The 20,498-nt window shown below is 54.5% G+C and overlaps 1 protein-coding gene across 1 annotated transcript in view; it reads right to left on the minus strand.

Moving 5' to 3' along the window:
- The window catches only part of GNG7 (G protein subunit gamma 7), a 166,534-nt gene that overhangs the window by 119,520 nt on the left and 26,516 nt on the right, over positions 1 to 20,498 (minus strand). The window contains exon 2 of the mRNA XM_063110648.1: positions 4,756 to 4,812. The gene's annotated coding sequence lies outside the window, so the exon portion shown is untranslated. The remainder of the gene's footprint in view (positions 1 to 4,755; positions 4,813 to 20,498) is intronic.

The raw sequence follows: 20,498 nt of genomic DNA on the forward strand, positions 1-20,498 counted from the left end.
ACGTTCGAAACCCCCGGGGACAGCGAGGAGTCATCGCGCAGCACACGCTGCTCCCCGGAGGTCCTGGAGCCCTTTCCTAGTCCACGCAGCCAGCGAGGCGTCTGCAGATCGCCGAGCTTAGAGCAGGAGCCCTCGGCACTGTGGGCACCCGGGCTGGATCCTGCTCTGTGGGGCGTCCTGGGCACCGCAGGGGCTGAGCAGCGTCCCTGGCCTCCACCCGCTCCATGCCAGGAGCTCCCCCAGCCGTGACAGACACACATGTCCCCAGACATCGCCCAGTGTCCCCTGGGGGGCAGCATGTCCACAGTGCCGAGGTGGAGAGATCTTGCAGTAATTACAGGGAAAAAACATGGAATCCAATCCCCGCTCACACTAATACACCAGAATAAACTTCCGATGGGGCAGACGGTCTAAACCGGAGCGACCCCGGCCTCCGGGGGTCACCTCCTGTCTCCCCTCTCCGGTCGTGGGTGCATGGTCTCCTCTGGCTTGGCCGGCAGCAACCACGTGCTCACTGCCACCCTGGGGCAGGCGGTCCCCGGGCCTCCAGCTGGGCACTCTGCCAGTGAGGACGCTGGCCCGTCACAGGGCTTGGAAGTCTCAGCCCCAGGTCGAAGCCAGCTCTTACCCCAGGGGGTTCTGGAGGGAGTGATGAGCACCCCAGGACCTGATCGTGGGACACAGGTGGGGTCTGATTCCCACCAGGCCGGTGGCAGGGTGACCTGCGCTCCCCCAGGGCTGCCCCCCAACCCAACCCTTTGCACCTCCAAGCTCTGCTCTGGGGACACTTCCACGCCCAAGTCCAGGGTGGGTGCTAGGGGGCTGCACCCCCGAGTCCCCCCGGATTGCTCCTGGAGAGCAGAGCCTGGCCTTCTGCCTCCTCCTGCACACCACGCCGCGGGGCTGACTGGCGGACTCTGGTCTTGGGCAGAGAGGATCCAGGTCTGTGTGACAGGGGCCTCAGGTCAGGACGACCAGCCATCCCAGGATGTGGGACTCTCCGTGTTGAACCAGAAATGTCCCAGGCAAATGGAATGGGTTGGCCTCAGAGCTCCAGGTGGGGCGCGGATTGACTGAACACACCTGGGGTGGCTTCGCTGCACCCCCCACACCTGACCTGGCTCAAGACTCAGCCCCAGGGGACACTGCACGGACCTCCTCTGCCCCCTGGTGGCCACCGGCGGCAACAGCGGCACCATGCGCCGTCCCCACGAGCAAGCTTCAGGATCCCACGGTGGGTTTCTCAGCCTCGGGGTCTACAGAAAATAGGAGCAGCGGGTTGGAGTGCTGGATTCGTCACCAGGACAGGCAGCCGTGGCCCTCGCTTGGTGACACACCAGCTCTCCTGCAGAGGCTGCCCCTCAAGCAGTGGGAGACCCTGGCCAGAGTCAGGCGCCCCTCGGACCCTCAGTGTCATCCTCTGTAGGACACAGACGAGAGCCTGAGCTTCCTGGACACTGAAGCCGAGGATGCCTGCAGCTCCTCACACAGCGCCTGGCTCACGGGATGTGCTCAACGCACGACTGCAACATGTTCTCAAAAGATCGAGAAAAACCCAGCAGAACCCACGAAGATCAGCCAGCACTGTGCACGCTCGCCTGGTGACTCTGTCCCCCCAACACGGTTTCTCAGCCTCTGCATGGCTGGCATATGAGCCGGGTCCCTCTCGGTGGTTGGGGTGTCCCGGGCACGGCAGGTGCTGAGCAGCGTCCCTGGCCTCCACCCGCTCCAATACCAGGAGCACCCCCAGTTGTGACAAGCACAGATGTCCCCAGACATTGTCCAGAATCACCCCCAAGTGGGACCCACTAACATAGTTACATTCCAAATAGCTCAAGATTTAAGTGTAAAACATGCAACCAGAATAAAATATAGATGGCTTTTTAAAAATCTTAAACTTTTGAAGGATGCCACAAAGAAAGGCAAAGGAGAACACCGATGTACCCACGAAAGAGGCTTAGAGTCCTCTGTGGCCAAGCCCACCGTACACGAGGCCAAGGACATGCTCAGAAATACACCCGCAGTGTACGTGACCTAGAGTCCTAGCAGACACGTGGATGTAAACGGTCCAAACAAAGCGACGAGATGGAAGCCGCAACAGAAAGCTGAGTGTGGAACGCGTCCTGCAGCTCACAGGACAGACACCCGAGAACCTGCCGGAGTCCCCAGGAACCAAGGAGACCCACGTAAAACCACGGGGAGCTACTCTCGCTTGTCCGGTGGGCAAAGGTTTCAACGCTGTAGCTGGGAGTGGGGCGTGGGGCATTTGGGGGGTCACTGCAGCTGAGTGTGACACACACGCGGACGGCCAGCCTCCTCACGGGAGTTCACCCCAAAGGACAGACATCCGAGGATGTGCCAGGTTTGCACAAGGACGTTCATCCCAGAGCACAGCAAAAAAAGAAAAGAAAAGAAACACCCTCAAAGCCCCTAGGAGGGGTCCAGGAGGTCCTGCGGGAGACCAGGACTGCAGTGTTTCTTGCCCGGGGCTGCTGGGTGTCACCTCGCAGATGCTGGGTAATGCTTCCCTGGACACATCAAGAAACCCAACCCCAAACCTGTCGCCTGGCACTTCATGTTTTGATGTCTCCCCTGGCTGCGTCCTGCCCTCTGCCCCCCGGCTACCTCTGCCTGCTCTTTTGGACTGAGCTTCTGCATCTGTTCAGCAGTGACATAGGCTCGGGGTCCCCCACTGTCAAGTGCACACACTTCCAAGAGCTCCTGTTCATGCCTACGGTGCTGCAGCCACCAACAGATCTCCTTACGGGACATCGACATCCGCCCCAGAAGTTGCCCCACCTGCCCCCGGCCCCCAGGCAACCGCTGACCTGTTGCCTTCCCTAGAAAGGTCCTGTAAGTGGAATGACGCCATGCGAAGTCCTCCACGCCTTTATGTCTGACTTCCTTTACGTGTAAAAAAGCTTGTGTGTACGTACACTTTACACACACACACACACACACACACACACACGGCACTGCAGAGGCTCGCGGGAAGGCTCGTGCTATCTCTCAAATCTATTTTTCCACGAACTTTTTGAAGTGCCCTTGTGTGCGTGCGTGCGTGCGTGTGCGTGTGCGTGCATGTGTGTGCATGTGTGCGTGTGTGCGCGTGTGTGCATGCGTGTGTGTGCGCGTGTGTGCGTGTGCGTGTGTGCAAGTGTGTGTGCGTGTGTGTGCACGTGCCTGTGTGCGTGCGCGTGTGTGTGCGCGTGTGTGTGCGTGTGTGTGTGTGCATGTGTGTGTAACAGCTTTATTGAGGTGTAATCCATACGCCAAGCAATTCACCTATTTCGAGTGTACAATTCACTGGTTTTTAGCATATTCACAGAGTTGACCAAACAACACTTTTATCTAATTCCAGAGCATTCCATCACCCCAAAAAGAAGCCCCATCCCCATCAGCAGTCACTCCCATCCCTCCCCCAGCCCCCAGCAACCACGAATCCACTTCCTGTCTCTGTGGATTGGCCTGTTCTGGACGTTTCATGTAAACAGAACCACACACTATGTGGCCTTTTGTGTCTGGCGTCTGTCACTGAGCGTGACGTGTTCAAGGTCCATCTGCATCATAGCGTGTGTCAGAGCCTCGTTCCTGTTCACAGCTGCGTAATATTCCATTGCGTGGACAGGCCACGTTGTGTGTGTCCTTTCATCCGTGGGTGGACACTTGGGCTTTTTAACTTACTTCTACATACGTTCATACTCTTTAACTTGAAGTCTGTTTCCGAGCTCTTTCCCGCCACCAGTGTGGCTCCTCACGACTGTCAGGGAGTCAGACACTAAGGAATCTACTGACGCTTAACAAATGTCTACTAAGGATGAGGTTCAAACGACGTCCCTCAGGCTTAGCTGAAATATATATATGTTAACTTTATTGAGGCACACGCTACAGTCATGGAATTCAAGTGAACTGGACAACCGAGATTTCTGCAGGAAGTTCACCGAGTTCTGCGACTGAGCCCACCACACCGTTCTGGGCCGCTTCTCCCCCTGCTGAGACCCCTGGAGCACACCCAGCCCAGGGCCTGGCGGCCACGCACCACCTTTCTTCCCCTGTGCATTTGCCGCCTCTGGAAATCGTGTCTAAATGGAATCACACAACACACCGTCTCGGGGAGGGTCTACCTACGTTTCTAATTTATTTTTAAATGAGTTCCTCTTCCTACATTTTATTTATCTATTTATTTTTGGCGGCTGGCCGGTACGGGGATCCGAACCCTTGGCCTTGATGTTATCACACCGCGCTCTGCCCACTGGGCACACCAGCTGGCTCTTCCCACATTTTCAAAGCTATTCAAGATCCTTTGGGGAGTGACACCAGAAGGAAACAAGCAGAAGGCTTAAGAGACCCGGATCTGAGCCTGGGCTTTTCTCCTAACTTGCTGAAAAGATTCTTCCGGACGTCATCGTCATGTCCCCCACCTGCCATCCCACCAGGAAGGACAGCAGGTTTCAAATAGGTAGCAGGTCCAGAGACTTCGCTCTGCCCTGGGCGACGGCTACCAACGGGTCACCCTCCACGTGAGTCGGAAAGAGGGGTGAAGGACCAAAGCACCCTACTTGAAACTCCCCAGGATGACCCAGCACAGGGACACAGCAGGGACCCCATCCGGGGCTCACGAGGCCTGGCTGACCAGCGCCACATCCCCTGGCTTTCCTCGATGGCAACCCGACTTCCGACGCACCCTGGTCTCAAGAGTCAACCGACCGCTGCGTGAACGCGAACGTGGAGCAAGGAAAACACCCCAGCGCCTACCTGTGCACGTGCCCGGCGGTCTCCAGCACCGAGGTTGGGGCTCCAAGCTTCAGCTCCCTGCAAGGAAAACGCAGCACTTTAGCGGGCACAGCCTGGCCGCAGGGGCCGAGCGGGCGCTCATCAGGGTGGGCCCGCTGTCGTCACACGACAGACCTCATCTGGGGAGTCCTGCCTTCAAGAGCAGGGAGGTCCCCACTAAGAAGGCAATTCGCCAGAACGATTGATCAGAGACCTGTGACGTTAGCCCCAATAAATTCTCCATGTTCGAAAACGACATTGAATGCAAAGATCGATGTTCACATGGCCTTTTACAGTTTATAAAAGATGTAGATCTGCATCATTTGACCCTCGTGGGAAAAAGAGCCCCCTGCCCCGCGGTGCCCATGGGTGACCACCTCCTCTGGGTCTGCCTGGGACTTAACAGGATTTAGCATGAAAGTCCCAAGTCTTCGAGAACAGAGCCGGCCTCACTGGCCCGAGGCTGCGTCCTTAAAACGGCAGCTGTAAAGCCCACCCTGGCTGGCTTTGGGAACCTCAACCTCGGGGCCCCACCCTCTCTGGCAAGAGGGGCTCCTGGGCCTACACTGTCCATGCAAACTGTGTGGTTTCAGCTCAACCTTGCCTTCCTTCTGGACTCTGCACTCCCACACCTGCCAGGCAGGGGGGCTGCGTGACCCACCCCCAAGAAACCCCCAAGAGGCGCTGGGTCTCTGTGCACTTCCCTGTGAGGACACCTCACACGTGTCACCACAGCCTGTTGCTGGGGACGGAGTTTGTCCTGCGCGACTCCCCTGGGGGAAGATTCTGGAAGCTGAGCTTGCTCCCAGTCCCCCCCAGTCCACCCCATGTGCCTTTTCCCCGAGCCATCTCTGCTCTGTGTCCTTTTGCCGTAATAAGCCACAGCCGGGGGGACGACCCTTGCTGAGTCCCAGGAGCCGTCCCAGTGGACTTTGTGCCTGGGGTGGTCCTGAGACCCCGACATGCTCCACCTGGAGCTGGCAGGCTGCACGTGGCCCCTCTGGCCTGCCAGCCGGGCGAAGTCTCATCCCTCAAATTGGACCCCCCGGGAAGGGGTGGTTGGCTGGGCTGCACATCGAGGGCCGCAACCCTCTGGTCCTGCCCTTGGTGAGTAGGCCTTTGGGCCACTTTGGACAAAGCTGGAGCCACTCCCCTCACTGGCCGGGTCCCCCCACCGCCTCAGTGTGTTTAGCCGCTGATCCTGACCCTGTACCAGAAAAGAACCAAGAAGCCCTGGCAGAGCCAAAGTCGCGCCGTGCCTGCTTGTCCTGGTGAGGCCCAGGTGGACGGCCACCCGCAGGCCACGCCGAGACACAGCCTGTCCAGTTCCTCCTAACGGCAGCCCTGGAACACACAGAGATGCTGCCTCGGGTAAACCACGATGTGTTCCAGGCCACCCACGGTGTGGCGTGTGCAGAACCTCGTTCCTGTTCGCGGCTCAGTGACGCTCCAGGGTGTGGAGGGACCGCGCTAGTGGGGCCATTCGTCCGCTGACGGGCGAGGGCTGCTTCCATCTGCTTGTGATTACGGGTCACACTGCTCTGAACGTCTGCGTGCAAGTCTTTCTGTGGATGTGCACGGTCATTTCTTTTACTGACCACCCCGTACCGGAAGCCCATTTAAAAGCTCTACCGGGCAGTGCCAGCCTTATCTTTACTTAAGAATTTTCAACACACCCCCCCTCTCCCCCCGACTCAAATGCCCAGCTCTGGTTTCTGCTGTTTATCAATAAACTGAAAGTCCTAAAGATGCATGCCCAGCACGCCTGATGCCAGGGCCATAGTGGACCCCTTGCCCGCCCGCAAGGGCTTCTCGTGGCTACAGACCCAGAAAGTTATGGCTCCAGGTGTCCAAACAGAAGACCTCGACAGGTGGCGCAGGCAGTGAGGTGAGGGAATTCGGGGTCATCTCGCTGGAGGGGCCTCATCGCGTCTCCTGGGATGGGCAGGACTTCGACAAGAGAGGCGGGAGGGTAAGGAACGCCTGGCACCCCCGGCCCGGGGCAGCCCACTCCATGAGGCTGGAGCGCAGGGGGTGGAGACAGGGCCAGGGCGGCTGGGCCAATTCAAGGTCTCTCTGCCTTGGTGCTGTGGACTTTTGAGGCTGGATCCCTCTCTGTGGCGGGGCCGTCCTGGGCACTGCAGGTGCTGAGAAGCATCCCTGGCTTCCACCTGCTCCATGCCAGGAGCACCCCCCACTCGTGACAACCACAAATATCCCCAGACATCACTCAGTGTCCCCTGGGGGCACAATCGCCCTGGTTGTGACCCCCTGGGTCAGCCCCATATATGGTGTGAAGTCACTGGTGGCAGCTGAGCACGGAAGGGCTGAGAAACACCAGACAGGATATGGGAACTCCCTAGGGACAGAGGTCAAAGGCCTCCAAGGCCCGCAGCCTGATGAGGTGGTGCGGCATTGAGATATGGGTGGGTCAGGGTTGGGGGGGAAAGGCACCTGGAAAATTGATGCTGAGCTCAGGAAGCCTGGGTTTGCCAATGAAAAAATGTCCTGCGACCACAGTGACCAGGTCTAACATGCTCCAGCCACCGTCACACTGGCCCTGCCAGGCTTTTCTAGGATCAGACAAGGTCATTTCTATAAAGGTTTGCACACACAGTTGGTGCTGGATAAATGCTGGCTTCTCCCAAAAGGATACAACGAGAAAGGCCCTTCGCTTCCACAGCTATCTTCCCCAAACCCAGGACCATGGTTTAATCGTGAGAAAACAAGACAAATCCAGATCTGGGGAATCTCTGCAGGACAACTGGCCAGTCCCCTCAAGACTGTCAGGGTCACAGGAAACAAGGAAAAACCAAAGGACTGTCACAGCCCAAAAGAGTCTAAGGAGAGGTGACAATGACATGTCATGGGAGCTGGCCGGTTATGTACGTGGTTAGAGCGTGTTGCTGACAACACCAAGGTCAGGGGTTCATCCCTGTACCGGCCAGCCGCCAAAAAAAAAAAAAAGTCACATGGGATCCTGGATGGGGTCTTGGGACAGCAAAAGGACATTAGGGGGAAAACTAGTGAAATCTGAACAAACAGTGGAATTTAGCTCATCGAAACTGACCCATGTCAGCGTCTCGGTTGTCCATAATGTCCCCTGATTATGGAAGATGCTAACATGAGAGGAAGCAGGTGAAGGGTAGACAGCGTCTTTGCAACTCTTCTGAAAATCTAAAGTTATTCTAAAGTAAGAAGTTCATTTAAAAACACAACTAAATTAAAAACAATGTTTTTGAAATGCTGGTTCCCTCTGAGCTCAGATCTAGCTGTCAGTAAATCCCCAGTGTCACCTGCAGGGGGCGCCCTTGCCGCAGGAATGACCTTACTGCACTTGGGGACCCGGGAGCTGCTGGAATCCTGCAGGATCTTCTCGACCAGGGCCAGCAGGAGCTGCACGGGGGACCCCGAGGCAAGAGAGGCAGCAGCAGTCAGCAGGGATGACAGGTGAAAGGCCGGAGCAGCAAGCCCACGGAAGTGCTCGAGGTCGGGACTCCCTCCCCTCTACCTTGCAGGGGCTGTCTGTGCACATAAGCCTTTAACTTCTAATTACTGAATCAACTGAAGAGTCACAGGAAGTTGCAAAACTTGTATGCAGGGGTCCCACGCGCCTTTCACCCGGCTGCCCCGACGGTGACACCGTACACCACTAGGGGACATTATCAAAACCAGGAAACAGAGAGGGCAGATGCGCTCTGAGTCATTCTTTTTCTAGACAGCCCCATTGAGATACAAGGCTCATGCCCTACAACGTACCCATTTACAGTGTAACGTCAGGGCTGGCCACTTAGCTCAGTGACTTAGAGCGCGGTGCTGATAACACCCAGGTCAAGGGTTCAGACCCCATACTGGTCGGCCACATACACACAAACACACGCAGAAGCTTGCAATTAGGTGATTTTAGTACATTCACAAAACTGTGCAATTACCACCTGTATCTAGTTCCAGAACATTCTCATCACCCCACAAAGAAGCCCCGTCCCCAACAGCAGTCACCTATCCCCTCCCCAGCCCTCGGCAACCACGAACGCACTTTCTGTCTCTGTGGACCGGCCTGTCTTGGACGTTTCATATAAATGGAGTCACACACTGTGGCCTTTTGTGACTGGCGTCTGTCACTGAGTGTGACGTGTTCAAGGCCCATCCGTGTGGCAGCGTGTCAGAGCCTGGCTCCTGTTCACGGCTGAGTCATGTTCCGGTGTGTGGACGGACCACGCTGTGTGTGTCCCTTCGGTCACTGATGCACACGTGGGTCGTTTCCACTTTTTTGGCTGTTCTGAATCATGCTGCTGTGAACGTTTGTGTCTCACGAATCATTTTTAAGATGGTTTCCCGTTTTCTGCTTTCACATCTACCAACTGCAAGTCCCCCCATCCCCCTCCCTTAAACACCAGCCAATGGCCGTCCTCAAGCCCTTGAACTTGAGCAGGGAGGTGACTCCTGCAGACACCCCTGGTCTGCGCTCAGCCCCAGACCCTCTCGGGCCAGAGGATGACACAGCGTGTATGAACCGTGTCCCCGCAGCTCTGGCCTCCGGGCCTGTGGGACGGCAGGCGGTGTGTCGCACCAGCTGGCACCAGGAGGTCCCCTAGTGACCTTCACTCGCTTGCTCAGCCGGACAAAGATGCTGGGCTTTCAAGGCCCCTGTCTGGATGAGTCCCAAGTACCTGGAGGGCATGGGGGGAGGAAGGAGCGGGAGCTCTCAGCAGAGCCCACTACAGAATTTGCGGAGTTGGGGGCAACACGAGCCTGTGGCTCCCCACGTTCGAGCATCACGGTGAATTTCAAGGTGCTAACAGGGGAGCATTAAACTGAGCGCAGGGCCCTGGGCGCCTGTGAGAGGCACCTGCCAACCAGCAGGGCAGGGAAGTCTCAGACTCAGGACGAAAACTCCAGCGAGTGACGGCCGAGTGCCACCAAGGGAGAAATCCATCACGCTCGGGAAACAGATGTCACTTACAACAGTGGCGACTGGGGGACCCCACGCAGGCAGGGCTGGCACCTCCCGCAGTGTCCCCGGCTCCCCCCTGTGTCCTGGGCAGCACTTCTCCTGACCTGCAATTCCCACTTCGTTTGGCTGCTTCCTTTTCCTCCTGTTTTTAAAACTGAGACATTCACATGCCATGAAATTCACCCTGGCGGAACCTACAGGGCACTGTGCTGAGCAAAATGAACCAGACCCAGAAAGAAAAACCCTGTGTGATCTCGCTGACACGTGGAATCAAAAAACAAAGCAAACTAAAATAAAAATCCAAGTACACAGAAACACAGTAAAAAAAGTGGTTGCCAGAGATGCGGAGGTGGAGGTCAGAGGTTAGTTACCAGGACTCCACCACGCAGCGATCTAACTACGACGGGACTAGAGTTAAAGACACCGTGTCTGCACTGGAAATCTGCCTGGACCGTAGATTTCAGGTACTTTCACTACATGCACAAGTCACCGCCTGAGCTGATGTTAAATACGATATGTTGGATTGCTGGATTGTAGCCATCATTTTGCTGGTGTACACATAAGGCACACACAGGGACCTTGAATAGATACAATAAAAGTAAATAAGTAAATGTGCCCTTTTGAAGGGTACACTACAGAGGCTCTCAGGATATTCACAAGGTCCTGGAACCATCCCCTCTAATTCCAGGATATTTTCCTAGGCCCCTAAAGAGATCCCGGGCCCACTAGCCGAGTCTCCCCCATGAGAGGTGAGAGACCGCCACAGCAGGGGTCGCGTTGGTCTTTCCTGCCGTTGTGGTTCCAACACCTCTCGCAGTCATGTCTGTGCTCAAGAATTATAGGGATTTTGCTTGAAGCAGGTCGGGCTAAGGAACAGGCTGCAGAGTCAGGGCTCCCAGGGGAGACCAGCCCGGCCCCCCAGAGCTGGGTGGTGTTGGGCAAGGTACCCCCGGGAACCTTGCCTGGCAAATGGGAGGGACATTTGGGAACGTCGCTGCGTTCCTATAGGACAGGGACGGGGAATGCTTAGCACAGGGACGCTCACAACGGTGCCCAAGCCCTGCGGTGCCCAGTGGCCCCGCACATGGGGAGCAAGTCCTATACCCCACGCGCCGGCTCCAGCTGTAGCATCAAGAAGAACAAAAGCCAGGCCTCACCAGCGGTGCTCGAGGCACGGGCCTTCCGGGGTTACCATGGTGGTGTTTTCTATTTTGCGCCTCATTCTGAAAGGGCTCGGTAGATTTTACAGCCTAATGTCTCCAAGCGGCGTATGGGGGGACACAGATGGCGGGACCCTCAGCTTCCAATCCTGGAGACTGGCAACTGCCAAAAACAGAGCCAGGAAATTCGGGGGCAAGGCAGGAGATGAGGGATCGGTCAGTGTCCCATAATCCCCTGCCCTGCTGAGGCCCCAGGAGGCTGCACGCATTGAAATCCACACGCTGAGTGGGGCGGGACAGAGGAGGTGAGGCCCCGAAGCTGGGGTCGCCTGGTTTGTACCGTCTGCCCCTTCGGGGTTTATTCTGGTGTCTGCTGTGAGCAGGGATTGGACTCGATTTTATTCCAAATAATTAATGCAGGGCCTCCCCCTCGGCACTGTGGACATTTGGGGCTGGATCACCCTCTCTGGTGGGGCGTCCTGGGCACCGCAGGTGCTCAGCAGCGTCCCTGGTCCCCACCCACTCCACGCCAGGAGCACCCCCACCCCACCCCAGTTCCAGAGCTGTTCTTGGGCCCTGGATTCCTGGTCTCTGACCTCCCCAATCCCTATCCTTGGGGAATCTGCCCATGCGCACCCTCGGGTCCCCCCAGCTTGTTCAGCCTGTTTGGCCACAGATGGCTCCGGGTGCCCTTGACCTCATCCTGGCTGCAAGCGTCTCCGCGGCCGACCTTGCCAGCCTCCTCCACAAGGGCAAAGCAACAGCTCCTCCTTCCCCTGCAAACCCGGCCTCTCCCAGGACAGGGCCGGTACACTGGGCCTCTGCACCCTGAGCCTCTGCACCCTGAGCCTCTGTGATGATTCCCCCGTTTGATGGTTTGACCCCGACCCTCTGTGGCGCATGGCAGTGGGGGAGGGGCTGTCTTTTGAGACGCCTGCGGGAGGGGGTCAATCTGAACTGAAGCAGCCTCCACGGAGAGAAAGCTCCTCATCTAAGAAGCCAGGTGGGGGTGGGGCGGGCGGGGAGGAGGAACAAAGAGCTGCCAGATTGAAAACCCTTCGCTTCTCTTCTGATGCAGCCCTGCCTCTCCCACCCTCTGTACCAAGCTCTGTTCTGCAAATGGCCTGCAGAGCAGCTGCCTATACCCAACAACGGGGCCCCTCTGCACTGTGGACCCGGGGCCGGATCCTTCTCTGGTGCAGCCGTCCTGGGCACTGCAGGTGCTGAGCAGCGTCCCTGGCCTCACCCACTCCATGCCAGGAGCATCCCCCAGTCGTGACAACCACAAATGTCCCCGGACATCATCCAGTGTCACTTGGGGGGCAGGATCACCCCTGAGACCCCATGGGTTAGGGGATTCCACGGACCCCCAAGAGACTCTTCATCCCATAATCGCCTGCCCTGCTGAGGTCCCAGGAGGCTGCACACATTGAAATCCACACACTGACTGGGGCAGGACAGAGGAGGTGAGGCCCAGAAGCTGGGGTCACCTGGTTTGTACCGTCTGCCCCGTTGGAAGTTTATTCTGGTGTCTGCTGTGAGCAGGGATCTGACTTATTTTTTTTTTTTTGCAAATAACTAACGCATGGATCCCGTCCTCGGCACTGTGGACACTGGGGCTGGATCCTCCTCTGTGGTGGGGCGTCCTGGGCACTGCAGGTGCTGAGCAGTGTCCCTGCCTCCACCCACTCCATGTCAGGAGCTCCCCCCAGTTGTGACAGCTACAAATGTCCCCAGAGATCACCCAATGTCCACTGGGTGGGGGGGTGGACACGGGACCAAGCCTGGGGGAGTATAGGAGAAACTACCGCTCTGGAGCTTCTGGAAGCTTCTCTTTGAAGCTGTCTGGACACCAGAGATCATGAGCTACCGCTACCTCTGAGCCTCCTGCCCTGTCCCCTCTTGGGAGCAAATCCCCATCCCCACAGGACCCTGTCACACATCCCAGGGGCAGGGATGACGCACCCAAGAACTTAGGACACGAGTCCCCGTGGCTGTGCAGCTGGGACACTGCATGCCCTCACCCTGTGGACCCTGGCGCCAGGGGACCCTGGAAGGGTGTCCGAGACACACCTGGGAGCCTAGGATGGATTCTGCTCCGACATGGAGCGGTGGACACAGGGAAACGCCGCCGTTCTGTGTCATTAACATCAGATGTAAATTTATTTAAATCACGCATTCTCAGCAGGGTCATTTTCTGTTCTTGGGCCAGGACAAGAACATCTGAGGTGTCACCACGTGCCTGGCCCTGCACATAAACACATAAACAGACACACGGTTTGTCAGCGGGTTGACATGTCCCGTGGGGTGGGGGAGGCGGGTGAGAACACAAGTTCCTCAGGGGTTCCGGGGGTGGGAGCGGGGCTGCTGATGGTGGATGAAGAGGAAAAGGCTGACAAATGCTGGTTTCTTGTAAGGAAGGAAACACCGCTCCACACTCATCACAAGGCAACCGTCACTGGCGATTCCAGAAACCCAAGGAAGCGAATCCCAGCTGCAACGCCCACCAGCTGTGCCCGTGTCCTCGGCTGGAAAGGGGACCTGGGACTACCTCCTTGATGGGGTTGGAAACAAAGACTAAAAACAAACCATAAATACAAATCCCCAGCACATTGCAGGTGCCGTGGGACAGTCGCTCTGTAACCCCGAACAAAACTATTATAAATACAGACCACTCAACAGCGAGAAAACAAGTAACCCGATGAAAAGATGGGAAAACAACCCGAATAAACATTTCTCCAAAGAAGACATACAAATGGCCAATAGGTGCATGAAAAAATGCTCGACATCACTAAGCATCAGGGAAATGCAAATCAAAACCACATTGAGATATCAGCTCATGCCTGTTAGACTGGCTATTATCGAAAAGACAAAAACTAGGGGCCAGCCCGTGGCTCACTCGGGAGAGTGCGGTGCTGATAACACCAAGGCCACGGGTTCGGTCGGATCCCATATAGGGATGGCCGGTTGGCTCACTTGGGAGAGTGTGGTGCTGACAACACCAAGTCAAGGGTTAAGATCCCCATAGCAGTCATTTTTTTTTTTTTTTTTTTTTTAAAAGATGACCGGTAAGGGGATCTTAACCCTTGACTTGGTATTGTGAGCACCACGCTCAGACAGTGAGCGAACCGGCCATCCGTATATGGGATCCGAACCCGGGGCCTTGGTGTTATCAGCACCGCACTCTCCCTAGTGAGCCACGGGCCGGCCCAGCAGTCATTTTTTTTAAAAAAAGAAAAGAAAAGACAAAAAATAACAAATGCTGGTGAGGATGCAGAGAAAGGGCAACCCTCCTACATTGTCGCTGGGACTGCAAATTGGTGCAGCCAACGTGGAAAAGAGTGTGGGGTTCCTCAAAAAACTAAAAATAGATCCACCATACGATCCAGCAACCCACTGGCTCCTGGTATGTATCCAAAGGAAGTGAAATCAGCATATGGAAGAGCTGTGTGCACCCCCACGTTTACTGCAGCCTTATTTACAATAGCCAAGACATGGAATCATCCCAAGCGTCCGTCCGTCCGTGGAGGAGCGGATAAAGAAAACGCAGTCCACATACAAAATGAAACATTATTCAGCCTTTAAAAGGAAGGAAATCCTGTCTTTTGCAAAACTATGGATGAAGCTGAAAGACATTATGTTCAGTGAAATAAGCCCGGCACAGAAACACACACACCACATGATCTCACGAAAGTCAAACTCACAGCGGTAGAGAGTAGACGGTAGTCACCACGGGCTGGGGACAGGGGACACAGAGTGGGGAAGAGAGACAAGGTATCAGACAGACAGAAGGAATGAGCTTTAGAGACCTATTGTACAGCATGGTGACGACAGTTCATGATGACGTGTCGTATATTTAAAAATGGCTAAAAGAGTAGATTGTAAATGTTCTTACCACAAACAAAGGGTAAATACGGGAGGCAAGGGATGTGCTAATTAGCATGATTTCCTCATTCCAAAATGAATGCATGTATTAAACCAACACACCGTACCCTATAAATATATACCATTGTTACTTGTCAATTAAAAATGTTTAATTGTACAAACAACCTAACTTTGTTTATTGAGGGAGTGTCACTCTGACATTATATTACCTACGATGGTGACTTCCGTCTTGCTAGCAGACTTTACCTTTATCTCAGTTTGCAGCCTTTGATAAAGGAAACTGAGGCCTGAAACTGAAGATACCTCCAGCCAGCAGCCAGAGAACTGAGGCCCCAGAGGGGCTGAATCCTGCCAGCAACCCCAAGAGCTTGGAAATGGCTTGGTCCCCAGAGGGACCTTCAGGTGAGGCCCCAGCCCCAGCCTTGACTGCAGCCCATGAATCCCTAAGGCAGAGGACCCAGCTGAACCACACCAGAGTCCTGACCCATAGGAACTGCCAGATAATAAATATGTGCTGCTTTAAGTCACTGAGTTTGTGGTGATTTGTTACGAAGCATGAGCTAACTAATACAAGAGCAGACTACTTAAGTAAATCGTTCATAGAGTAGAATAAAAGTATCTAATACTTACTGAACACCTAGGTACCAGTTCCTTTGCTAACAGTTACACATATATTTGCTCATTTAATTATCATAAGAAATATTATTATTCACTTCTTATGAATTAAAAACAGTGAGTCACAGAGAGCAGAAGTAAACTGCTCAGAGTCACATGCTGATAGAGTATAGCTGGAACTTGAAGTCAGGTGAGAGAGCCTCCGGGTAAGAAGTCCTAACCATGACCTAAAACTGGGCCTGCTGATCAGAAATGTGAGATAAGGGTAGAAAGATGAACCGGACCACGGTTTGGCAAACTCCGGCCTGTGTGCCAAATCTGGCCCACTGCTTGCTTTGATAAATAAAGTTTTATTCAGACACAGCCATGCCTATTCATTACATACCATCTGTGGCCGCTTTTGTGCCACATGGGCAGACTTAAGTCATCTCAACAGAGAGCACATGGCTTGCGAAGCTAAGTGTTTACACTCTGGCCGTCTACAGAACGAGTCTGCTGGTCCCTAAACTAGAGTAAGACCCCAGACAGCCTCGAATGCCAGGAACAGAGAAATTCTGCAAAACAAAGAGTAACGCTGCAAAAACAATGTGGGTGGGTTTCATGTGCTGGAATCCTCTGGGAAAGACCCCCAAATATGAGGCAGTGACAGACTAATTGTTCAACGATTGTCTTCAAAACTACAAAATAAGGGCTGGCCTGTTAGCTCAGCTGATTAGAGCGTGGTGTTAGATCAGGGTCAAGGGTTCAGATCCCCAGACCGGCCAGCCGCCAAAACAAAAGCAATACAAAATACTAATACTCATAATAAAAAGAGAAGCAGTACAAAGACACACAGAGCTGGAAGTCACAGTCTCCTGCCAGTCTTTTATTCGTGACCTCTGGGTTTTGTGGCTTGCTTGGGAAGGACTTTCCTAATTCTGCCCCCAATTCTCCTTTTTAAAAATCTTTTGTTTTGGAATCATTTTAGATTTACAGAAAAGTTGCAAAGCTCGCAGAGCGTTCCCAAATACTCCTCACCCGGCTTCCCCATGTGTTAACATCATACATCAGGAGTTGGCAAACTTCTTCCGTAAAGAGCCAAACGGTAAGTATTTTAGGCTTTGCATATTCCTCTTTGTTATTTTTTTAATAACCCTTTAAAAATGTAAAAGGCACTCTAGCTTCTGAGCTTTATAAAAACAGGCTAAGTATAAACAAAACGTGGTATTATCCAAACAAAACCAGAATGTACATCCGTGTGCACAGGAGCGTGACTCGCCACAGCCAAATGTCCATCAACAGACAACTGGATAAACACAACGTGGCCCATCCACACATGGGAACATCACTCAGCCAGGAAAAGGAACGAGGCTCTGACACACGCTACCATGTGGATGGACCTTGAACACGTCAAGTGACAGACACCAGACACAAAAGGACACACAGTGTGTGATTCCTCTCATAGGAGGTCCCTAGAGTCGTCAAATTCATAGAGACGTAGAGATGGTTCATCTCACATCCCTGCTGTGTTAGCTGTGAGGTTTAAAAAAAGAGTTTTACTCAAACGCCAAAGCAAAGTTGGGAGGCAGAGCAGTGAACAGAAGGTGGCCACCAGAAATGCCACAGACCCCCCATGGAACCTGGGACAGGCCACGTCCCCTCCCGGCTCTAGCTTCCCCACTGTTCAAACAAGGACACTAGACCAGAATCAAGGGTTTTGGACACCTTTTTGGGTGGCTGGCCAGTATGGGGATCCCAACCCCGGACTGTGGTGTCAGCTACACCACGCTCTAACCGGCGGGGCTATCTGGCCAGCCTGCTTTTTCTTTTTCTTTTTTTAATCAGAGAAATCTCAGTAGACTATGAAAATAGAGAGGGGGGACCTGCCCATGTGATCCCACTCCCCTGAACTTGGGGAATCCCTAGGGCAGGAGCTGGTTCAAAAACCAGTGGGTCTTTTACAGGTCGTTGAGGGGAGGGTGAGTTGGCATGACCACTCTGGAAGGTGGCGTGACATCACCTCACGGTGCCAGATGTTCATCTACCTGTGACCAGCGATCACGCCGAGACAGGCTCCGGGGTGACAAGGGCTCCGTGTCCTGTAGCAGGGAGCTGAAAAGAGCCCAGTACTCAAGGACAGGACAGTGGACAAATAACCAGGCTTGTTAACACAGGTTTCCCACGGCTGCTGTAACAAATTACCATAAACTTATTATCTGACAGCTCTGGAAGTCAGAAGCCCAATGTGGGCTAAAGTCAAGGCGTGGGCACGGCTGGTCCCTCCTGGAGGCTCCAGGGCAGGACCCGTGTCCTCCTTTCCCAGCTTCTAGAGGCGCCCGCAGCCCTCGGTGCATGGCCCCTTCCTCCATCTGCAAAGCCAGCAGTGCAGCGTCTTCCAGTCTCTGCCTCTGAGCCTCCTGCCCCCTCTTATGAGGACCCTGTGAGGACACTGGGCCCCGGGTAACCCAGGATGACCCCCCATGTCCAGGTCCTCGACTCTGGTGCCATATAAAGTAGCGTATTCACAAGTCCTGGGGACCAGGACAGGCACATAGTTGGGGCCGTCATTCGGCCCACCATACACTGCAACATGCAAGGTGAGTGGATCTTAGCGACATAACATTGCATTTAAAAACAAGTCCTAAAAACATAGCACATAGCGTGGTATCTTATTTACAAAGCTAGAATAATCCAACCTTAGCGCTGGCCGGTTGGCTCCGTTAGTCAGTGTGGTGCTGACAACACCCAGACCAAGGGTTCAAATCCCCACACCAGCCAGCGGCAAAAAAGAAAAAAAAGAAAGAAAGAAAGGAAAAGAAAAATAGCCTAACTTTTAAAAAAATAGATTTTTTAGGAATAAATCTTAAAATACACTTTCTAGGAACATGCAGAGATGAGACGAAAGAAAGCGGAGATGACGTGGGTTAAGGACCTGGTGGCCTTGGGGACAGAAGGCAGGCGGGTGGGGGTGGCCGTCACGCGCACGAGCTCGTCCCCTCCACAAGCCGCTGTGGACAAGCCCCGAAGAGCGGCCTGGTCAGCCACGGCCCAGCGGATCTTCTACTCCCCCCAAAGCCCCGCCAGTATCATAACGACGTAATTCCACGAGGATCAAAAGGTCGCGACGGCTCAAGCCCGGATTAACCCCGCCAGAGTCACCGTCCGCCGCAGCGACCAGGCGGCCCCGCGGGCGGCTCCGGGCCGAGTCCCCACGGAAAGGCCCCTGCACCCCCCGGAGCCGGCTCGGCCCGGGACGCGGGTGCCAGTCCCACGTGGCAGGTGACAGGCTTTTGCGGCCGGCCACCAGCTCGTCCTGCGACACGGCGCCGAGCGGCGGGTCAGCGCGTCCGCCCCCGCCAAGCCCCGTGGGCGCTCAGGTCCCTGACGTGAAGTGCTGGGCATTTGGCATAACCTTCGCGCATCCTCCTGTGCACCTTCAACCGTCTCTGGATGACTTATGTGCCTGACACAAGGGACACGCTGTGTGAACTCCTGTCGTACTGCATTGTTTTTATTCGTGTTATTTTTATTGTTGTATCGTTGTGTTTTGTTTATTTCCAAATATTTTTTATCTGTGATTGGTTGAATCTGTGGATTCAGAGTATCGAGTGTGCAGCATTCCTTTGTGAAGGCAGGTGATGGGCCTTTTTCTTTTTTTAAGGACATTGGACAAAGAAATAAATTAATGTGCCTGTCTCGGCTGATTTTCAGAAGTAAGTTCACCTGCTGTGGAAGCCACTCTCCAAGACGAACCCCAACGATCCTAACTCCTGCTATTCACGCTCTTGCGTGTGCATCAGGGGTGGTCTGTGTATCAGAGGTGACAGCATGAGCATGTCACTTCCGAGACAAAGTCATAGAGACATTGTGGCTTTCACTTGCCCTTTCCTGGGTCACATGCTCTGGGGGAAGCCAGCCGCCATACTGTAGGGATGCTCAAGCAGCCCTGTGGAGAGGCCCCTGTTGTGCAGAAATGAGTGCTCCTGTCCCGAGCCAGTTGGAGACAGAGGCCTCCTACCAACAGCCATATGAAAGAGCCACCTTGGGAGTGGCTCCTCCAGCCCCAGTCAAGCTTCGGGTTATGTGGCCCCAGGTGACACATGCAGCCTCATGAGAGACTCCACAAGAACCACCCAGCTAAATTGCTTCCAAATTCCTGACCCACAGAAGCTGTGTGATGATAAATGCTTGCTGTCTATGCTACGTGTTGGGGTAATTTGTTACACAGCAGTAGATAACTGGCAGACCTGTGCAGGGAAAGGCTGATCCATATGACATCTCCAAACAGATGCTGCTATGGTTTGAATGCGTCACCCAAAAAGCCTCCTGCCATGGGACGACACAGCAAGAAGGCCCTCACCAGATGCCAGCACCTTGATATTGGACTTCCCAGCCTCTAGAACCATAAGAAACGGATCTCTACAGTTTATAAAGGACATGTCTGTAGTATTCCATTGCAGCAGCACGCAATAGATCAGACAGATGTGGCACCCACACTTGCATTTTTCTAACAGCAGGCATTGAGCAGCATGAGTTTTCATTTTGTTTGTTTGTTTTTCCAACATCTGTCCGCCTGGTCATCTGGTAAGACATGAGAGCCCAGTCGGACATGGTAAATCCAACGCGGGAACAACAGAGCCAAGAAAATCGAGCATCTGGGCATTTCACAGAAAGTCTCAGGAGCCAAATGCCAGCACTCGTGTAAAACTGAACAAATCCACTGCCTTTATCTGTTTCCCTCTAAAGCAGGGTCTCCCCCTCAGCACTGTGGACACTGGGGCTGGATCCTTCTCTGTGATGGGGCCGTCCTGGGCACTGCAGGTGCTGAGCAGCGTTCCCGGCCTCCACCCACTCCATGCCAGCAGCACCCTCCAGTTGTGACATTCACACATGTCCCCAGACATCACTCAGTGTCCCCTGGGGTGCAGGATCACCCCAGTTGAGACCTCCCACTCCGAGTCACATCTCTTGAGGGCAGTAACAGCCAGAACCCTGGCATTTGGTGACAGGCATGACTTCCCCCTGCCCAGGCTGCAGCTTCTCCTCTGGGAACTGAGTGGGTGGCCCGGGCTGTCTAAGCCCCCTTCCCGTCCCACGCTGACATTACCGCAGCACGTGGCAGGGTGCCTTGT

The sequence above is a fragment of the Cynocephalus volans genome, chromosome 10 (genome assembly GCF_027409185.1).
Source record: "Cynocephalus volans isolate mCynVol1 chromosome 10, mCynVol1.pri, whole genome shotgun sequence".
Taxonomy (NCBI): Eukaryota; Metazoa; Chordata; class Mammalia; order Dermoptera; family Cynocephalidae; genus Cynocephalus; species Cynocephalus volans.